This window comes from Chinchilla lanigera, unplaced genomic scaffold, assembly GCF_000276665.1.
Source record: "Chinchilla lanigera isolate Chin_1 unplaced genomic scaffold, ChiLan1.0 scaffold00024, whole genome shotgun sequence".
Taxonomy (NCBI): domain Eukaryota; kingdom Metazoa; phylum Chordata; class Mammalia; order Rodentia; family Chinchillidae; genus Chinchilla; species Chinchilla lanigera.
The window spans coordinates 1,875,141-1,883,809 of NW_004955425.1; the positions used below are offsets into that span (position 1 = coordinate 1,875,141).

The 8,669-nt window shown below is 37.8% G+C and overlaps 1 pseudogene; it reads right to left on the minus strand.

The window, feature by feature from the left end:
* Positions 1-6,950: 6,950 nt before the first annotated feature.
* On the minus strand, positions 6,951-7,858 carry LOC102008641 (annotated as a pseudogene).
* Positions 7,859-8,669: the final 811 nt, after the last annotated feature.

Below are 8,669 nucleotides of genomic sequence, written 5' to 3' on the forward strand. Positions count from 1 at the left end.
ACCCCTTCAGGAATTAATAAAACCTAGGTTTGGCCCTGGGGTGAGGACTTTGTTCCAGTTAGCCATTATCCTAGCTGGACTTAGGACCCCTTGGCTCCCCACAACTACAAATATGCCTTAGTGTCTTTATTCTCACCATGGGTTGCACTGGAAGTGGTAGATTAGAATTAACTCTCTAGAATTCCCATGACTTTCCTTTGGGATTACAAATGTAAACTTCTTGAACTGTGATGAGGTTCGGGAAGGTCTTTCAATACTGTGACCAGAGAAGTATCCAGGCACTGTGAACCCATGCAATGGCAAGATGTTTACAGATATTTGACATACATCTCAGGAAGGAGCAGAGTGATTGCACATGTGGTCTTGACCCTAGATAAACTTTGATTTGAGTCCTGGTACTGCTCAATGTTTATTGAATGACTCTGGCCAAGTTACTTAACTTTTTAAAGATTAGTTCTTATCGCTATAAAATAATGAAGGTTATTATATTTTATAGATATTTTGAGGATTTCTTAACATGTATTCCAAACTCAGTAAATGTCATCTGATTGTAAATCCAGAGTCTATCCAGTGAAGAATTTAACTGGTCATATCTTTGTTTTTTTGAGTATTGAGGGAAAATGTGAAAAGTGATCACTTTTTATGTGGCAAGGTGCTTTTTAAAACAACAGGATCGTGTCTTGAAACAATCATGTTAGTTGGGAGAATGTGTGAACTACCTATTAGTGATATGGTAAATGTAAAGAAAATCTGTCACTTCGGTATGGTGTGATGTGCTTACTGTAATGATACATACTCTGCAGACACATTGAAGAACACAGTGGGCATTACCTAGTATGGCAAAGCTGTGTGCATATAAATCACAGATCTTTTTTTCAGTAAGAACTACTGTGGTAGAACTACCATGGTTTCAATATAAAAGACATGGGAAAATGTTTATAGAATAATTTTTTTTTTCTGGTACTGAGAATTGAACTCAGGACCTTGCACTTGCCAGGCAGGCGCTTGTGCCCTGAGCTATACCCCCAGCCCCTATAAAATAATTTTAAAAGAAAAAAAGCAGGTCTTACTACCTTTATTAACCACTATCAGCCATTAGAAGGCTCGTGAATTTAGGGCCAACCCCTCACCTCCCTCCCTCCTTCCAGCCTGCTCTCACTGGATAGCTCCAATGCTACAGATCCAGGGACTGTTCATGCTCTTGGCCATGGTCAGTTGGTCCCCAGATTTGCCTCTGAGCTTAGTCTTTGCTTTATGCTCTTCAACTCTGACTGCAAGTGGCATCCACTGATGGTCTCTGTAGCCTCAGGCTTGGTGTTCAGTCCGAGGACATTACACATGTTCAGAGGATGGCTGTGATTTGTATCTCCTCTAGGACACATCCAGAGAGCACGAGGTTTGCTGGGAGGAGACTTCTGAATCAGTAGGACCACCGTAGGCCCTGTCTAAGGTAAGATCAGATCATAAGAGAGAGATGGCCCCATTCTAGGGCTTTACTGGGAGTCTAGGACCCGGAACCAGACTCAGTATGCTCCCTCGGTTTACTGTATATGAATTTTAACTTCTTTGCCAGCTCAGTCAGTTATAAAAAGCAGATTCAGCTCTAGCCCACATCTGAGTAACTGAGACATTATCATCTATGCTTGGTAAAACCAGAAGTGAAATGTGAGTCAGTTGTTTTATTCCGCTTCCTAGTAGAGAAAGACAATTTTTCATCCCGTGTAAATTGAGTCATTCAGGAAGAAACTCTATCCCGGAGAATTATTCAGACAGCGACCGGGCTGCTTCTAATTGGAAGCAGGCTGACTCAGGAGGCCGGGACCTGACGTGGCTGGCAAGCTGAAGCACAGCCGCTGTTCTTGGAATCTCACCAGGACGGCCACTTACTCAGGCTCCTGGCACCTGTGTCTCTCCCTCTAGCTGATGATCACAATTATAATTACTATACATTTAAGTGGAGAAACCAGCTTCCATTATCAGACACCCTGCACCCCAAGCCCTCACGGTGGGTTCCAGCTGTTGGAGGGCCTGTCTTTCTGAAGCCTGGATGCTGCCAGCCGGCAAGCCTGGAGAGAGACACTGAGCAAAGCTGCATTGCTCACCAGGATGGGGGTGGGTGCGAGAGTCGGGATAGGAAAATGACAGTTCCAGGACAGAAGAAATAAAAAACGAGAAGGAGGCACAAGACTGCGAGGTCCAGAATGGGGTGCACAGCAAAAAAGAATCTGTGTTGGAGATTCGATACTTCCTAGGAGAATTTTGAGCATTTTGCTAAGGTGTGACTGTTCACGAAGATTTTGTGCAGGAGTTTCCCATTGTCTTGTTCTGAAATGCTGTGTCATTGTTTTTCTTTTTTTCTCTTTAAAAGTAGAAAAAGAGATTTGCATAAGAATGCAAATGGGTTTGTTGGGTTTATTAACATCATTTGAAGTTCAGTGTTTTTACCACTAGCATTACTATGTCTATCATGAATGTACAACTAGTACTTAAATTAATATGTTCACCATTGAGGTATCACCATGTTTTCAAATACTAGAACTTATACAGAACACTTACTGATAAAAGCATTATTGATATGGCAATATTTTCTGCGTTGATAATTGTGACCTATACAAATCTGCTGTTAATGATGTATTTATACAGATGGGTTGGAGTCTGGGACCCGTAATAGCATAAATTTTCATTCAGTGAATGTCACTGATAGTAATCAACTACTTGGTATGCGGTGTTAGTTTGTATTTTAAAAACTTGTTTATAACATTGTTACCGTACTAGGTGATGATTTATCCACAGTTTATATCTGTTTGATGAGACCAGCAATAAAAGGGAAAGAGAGGGACTCATCCCTATTAAGTTCGTGTAACAACACAGCACATGATGTCACTTACCTTTCTTTACCTCTCACTTGAAAGCAGAATTCCAACATATTTTAAGTGGCTTTTCTCTACTTTTCTATGGTAAGAGCTAAATTTATCACAAGAAACCTTATCTGAAGGTATATTTTGTTACAACCTCTTACATATGTACCTAACAATACATCTGTATTATCTCTGTATAAAAGTATTTGTGGTGCCAGGCGTGGTGGTGCATACCTGTAATCCCAGCACTCAGTAGGCTGCAGCAGGAGGATCATGGCAAGTTCAAGACCAGCCTGGGCTACAAAGTGAGTTCAAGGCCAGCCTGAACTGCATAGCGAGACCCTGTCTAAAAAAGACTAAATCAATCAATAAATAAAAATATTTGTGGCTTAAGGCTTTTTCCTAATATATATCTTTTTATAACTTTCCAAGAACTAAGCACATTATACGATACTGTTGTAAATTTTTTTTGGTCAGTTCTGTAGTTCAGGATTGGCAGTAAGGTATTTCAAAAGGAGGCCTAAAAGTGGAAAAGATGGTTTAATTTTATAAAATAAGTTGCTGTTCATTGAAGCTTTTTGCTTTTGTAAACATTTTGGCAGCAATTTTTGCCTCTTGCTATTAATATTTTCTATGTAAAAATTATCAAAATTTTACAAAAACACATAAAAAGATATTTACAAGAAATTTTGTAAGATTATGTATAATTATGTAAAATTAATAAGCACATGTTGCTCATTAATTCTGATTATCTATGTATTGAAAAGAAAAGAAATGTGACCTGCAACAAGGTTATCTAGAGATAAAAAAAAGAAGCTGTTTGCGGAGAAAGTGACATTTAAGTTACTTGTATAAATATAGTATTTGTTTTATGTTGATTTTCCTGCTCAATTTGTGAGCCACATGAGGGTTGGAACCACCCTGTAACACATCCCCTGTGCCTAGTATAATAGGTGTGGAATTGAATACTTAAGTCAAGCGCTCCATACAATTTCTGATCCGCAACTGAACTGAGGTCTAAAAGACAATGTTCCTTTGTGTTTTTGCCCATGGTGCTCAAGCATATTGGAAAGCTGATGATTTGGAGAATGGTGAGTCCAGCAGTAGCAGCTTTTAGGGCAATGCTTTTCCTCTAATGAGGCAGTTCTGATGACTACTTCATTTGCTATGGAGGAGGCCAATCTGATTTCCATAAGTATTAATGCCACAACATTTCCAGGTATTTTACATGCTGATTTATAAGGCAAAACAAAGCTCTGCTTGAAAAAAAGGCACACATTCTTTCCTTGTTTACCTTCAAGGAACTTCCATTGTAGAGAAATAAGACACCAGTTACATGCACTCGTGACACTTAGGAAGAAGCATAAAGTACATTTAGTTGTAACAACCTTCAATTTTTTTGTTCAGGCTAAAATGAAACATTAAATTGAAGGGGGAAAACACTACAAGCTTTGTGGTATCACTAAAAGAAAATGGTAATTTGAATCAGAAATGTGGGTTGAAAGCCCAAATCCACTACCTACCAGTTTTGTAACATTGGAGAATAAATTGAATGTTTGGAGTATCAGTTTCCTCATCTACAACACAGTAAGACAATATGATGTGTGCACATGACATTTTGATAAGATCGCTTCGATGCAACTGCTTTGTTACCCATTTTCACATGTACAAACAAAAAGATAACTCAGTCTTTTGATTTTTTAAGTTTTCAAGCAATGAGTATATAAACATCCTTACTCCATTCCTATATCTCATTCCAAGACTGACCCAGTCTGTTTTGTGCTGCTTTAATGCAATACTTAGCTGGGTAATTTAGAATGGACGTGAATTTATTTCCTCAGAGTTCTGGAGACTGGGAAGTTCAAGATCAAAGGTTTGGCATTTGCACAGGACTTTCTTGCAAAAAGTAGAAGAGCAAATGAGAGGGGAGAGAAAGGAATGGGGGAAAAAGGTCAGAGAGGTGAACAGGGAGGGGAGAGGAGGAGAGAACTCCTTTTATAATGAGTCCACTGCCATGATAATGAACCTAGCCATGAGTATTTTATTAATCCACTCAGCCTATCCTTGTGGCTTAATCATCTCTGATTAGGTTCCACCTTCCAACACTATTATTTCATTTGGAGATTAAATTTCCTATACTGTACATGAAGGACATATCCAAACCATAGCACCCAGCATAGCAAATTAGGGGGTCAAAAATGACCTAAAACTAGTAATAGGCATTGCATACACAATTTGATAGTTTTTGGGAAAATTCACTGTTGCTGAAAACAAAAACCCACAGCAGCAAACTTTTAAAAAATTAGTACATGTTTGCAAGTACATAATGATAGCATTCATTGTGATGAATAGGTACATGTACATAACTCAGCTCGATTCTTTCTTTTCCCTTCCCCTCCTTTCACCCACCCCCTCTCTTGTTTCCCTCCACATTTGAACATTTTCTTCCCATTTCACAGTACCTATTATACATTTTGGTCCTTATTGACACTTTCAGTTTCTCATACCAGAGAAAAAATGTGGTATTTACACATGTGTGTCTGATTTATTTCACTTAAGACTATAGTCTCAAAGTACATCCATTTACCTAGAAATGTTTCCAAACTTACCAAACTTATCCTTCTCTATGGCAGAGTAGGAATCCATTGTGAAAAAAACCCAACAACTGACATCTTCTTTATCCATTCACCAATTAATAGGCATTATTTCTCCATCAATTTTGAAAGATAGTTTTGTGAGGTATATCAATCTGGGTTGGAGGTGTTTTCTTTTAGGACTTGAAATACTTCACTCCAAGCTCTCCCTGACTTGAGAGTTTGTATTGAAAAGTCTGCTGTGATTTTCATTGGCTTTCTTTTATAACTGATTTGTTTCTTTTCTTTAATAGTTTTTTTCTAGTGAGTATCTTCATATATTTACTTGCAGAGAAATGGATATTTATATAAAAAGATGAAGCCCCTCTCCAGCCCCTCCTCCCACACTCATTTCCATCCCTTCTAAACTCTTCACAGGCCACCCTCAAGAGTTTGGTCTGTATCCTTCCAATTACTTTCAAAAACATTTACATATGTGTGTTTATCCATTAGCAATATAAAGTGTTGAACTTCATCAAGAAAATGTTTATAATTTAAATTTACAAAGTCATTCTACTATATCCATCATTCTCCAACTTTTTCCCCAATATTTTTTTAGGTACTTCCACAAACATGCGGCTCTCATCTATTGCACTTTTACAGATGTACGTGTACTATTACATCATAAGAACTTTCCATTTTATTCTAAATGGGTATTTGAATTGTTTCCAGTATCTGGCTACTACAAATTGAGCCAAGGAGAAATTGTTGGTATTTCCTGAGCATACACATAGTAAAACTAGTATGTATTTTTAAATTTGTTACAAGGAATGCTTTCCTATCCCCAAGGTCATAAACATTTTTAATATACTGGCTTTTAATAACTGTCTCCAATTCGTGTGAGTTTTACTTTTCTGTGTAATCCATGGCCTATTCTCTACCCTAGGAGAACAAATTACCTACAAATAATTCCTCATTTCCTAATGCCAGCTCTTTCATATTCCCAATTGATATGACTGCATAGGTCCTTCTGAAATCTCTACTCTGCTGAATCACTATCACAAAGGCTTATTATTTGTAGATGATCCCATGTGTGTTTGCTGCTTCCTCTGTAATACTTGTAATTTTTTTGTTTGTTTGTTTGTTTTTTCCCAGTACTGGGAATTGAACTCATGACCTTGCACTTGCCAGGCAGGTGCTGTACCACTGAGCTAAATCCCCAGCCCCCATTTATTTTTTTTAATACTGGTGAAGATTTCCAGATTTATGCTGAGTGTAGTAACAGGCCTCTATTTTCTGTTTTCAATTTTAGAGAAATGCACATAAAGTCAGTGTTACCTCTGATATAGTTTTTTGTTGTTGTTGTTGTTTATTTGAGCAGTCTTGTCACCATACAAATGTCTTTTTTGTCGATATGAACTGTTAGTGTACTCTAAAGTTTTAGCATTTGTTAAAGTTCACCTCACTTGCGATGCTTTGCTTCAAAATATTTCTGATGCACTGAGAAATACAAATCCCTGGTGCATGTTTCCCATTTTGAAGCTATTTACAGGTCTTAATGAGTATGAATTTTCTGGTGTCCAATATGATGTGACTTCTGGCTGAAAGCTTTTCCACATTCACTACATTGATAAGGCTTCTTACCTGTGTGTATTCTCAAATGCAGGGCTAAGGCTGAGAACTGTGAGAAAGCTTTCCTACATTCATTACAACCGTAGGGCTTCTCACCTGTATAGCTTCTCACATGGACAATGAGAAAAGAACTCTGAGAGAAGGCTTTTCCACATACATTGCATTCATAAGGTTTACCACCTGAATGAATTCTCACCTGTATAATAAGTGATATTCATTGAGAGAAGGCTTTCCACGTTCATTACATTCATAACATTTCTCTCCACTGTGAATGTTTTGATGCTTTCTGAGGTACTTCTGGCCAAAAGCTGTTCCACATTCATTATATTTAAAGAGTTCTTCTCCAATATGAATTTTCTCATTCTCAGTAAGATTTTATTTACCACTAAACATTTTTCCACACTGTTTACATATGGAGGGCTTCTCTCCAGTGTGAGTTCTCTGGGGTCTGATGTTTGCCTTCTGACTGAAAGCTTCCCCCAGTCTTTGCACTCAAAAGGTTTCTCTCCAGTGTGAATTTTCTGATGGGTAAGGAGGTTCTCCTTCTGGCTGAAGGACTTTCCACCATCATTACATTCAAAAAGCTTCTCTCCAGTATGGGTGTTCTGATGTTTAATGACATACTGCTTTTGGCTAAAGGCTTTCCCACATTCATTACATTCAAAAAGTTTCTCTCTAGTATGAAAATGCTCATGCTCAGTGAGACTGGATTTGTGGTTGAAGATTTTCCAACATACCTTAAAGGCAAAGGGGTTTTCCCCCACTACAATTTCTCTGCTGACTGAGGTGTGACATCAGAATGGAAGTTTTCCCACATCCACAACATTTTTCTCCAGTATGAATTTTTTGATGAATGAGGAATTACTTTTGACTGGAGATATTTCCACATTTCTTACATTTATAAAGCTTCTCTGTGTATGACCTCTCAAATGCAGAATAAGAGATAAAGTCTGAGAGATAATTTTATCACACATAGCACACTCAAAGCTTTCTCTCCAGTATAAAATTCTAATATTCAATGAGAGTATGCTATATTCACCGGTTTTTCTCCAGCATGAATTTCTCTTGCTCAATGAGATGTCATCTAGATAATGGCTTTTCAATATTCCTTAGAAGCATAGGGTGTCTCTTCAGCATGGCTTCTTGGTTCAGTGACACATGTGAATAAATGTTCACCCACATTCAGTAATTCATAGGATTTCTCTTCAGTGAGGAATGCTCTGCTATCAGACAGGGTACAAAGGGATTTCCACACTGACTTACAAGGGGCTATTATCATGAGGAGTAAACTCTGGTAGAGGACTTCCAAATTAATAAAATTGCTGATTCTTTTCTACACAGCTTTCCCCACAATTAAGCCTAAATTATAATTCCAAATCAAAATTTCAAAAAGGTATTGCCTTAAGAGAAATAAGGTCTGTGAGAAAAGAAAGGATTTTTCTAATTTTCTTATAGTCACAGTATTTTTCCTGTCAGTGTTTATTGGAGAAGAATGCAACTTGCCTCCCAAGTCTTGATGTCACTTTATCTGCTCATTTTCTTCTCAGGATTATTCAAGACAGACTCTTTCCACTTTTTTCTCCACCATCCAGTTTGTCTTCTCCAA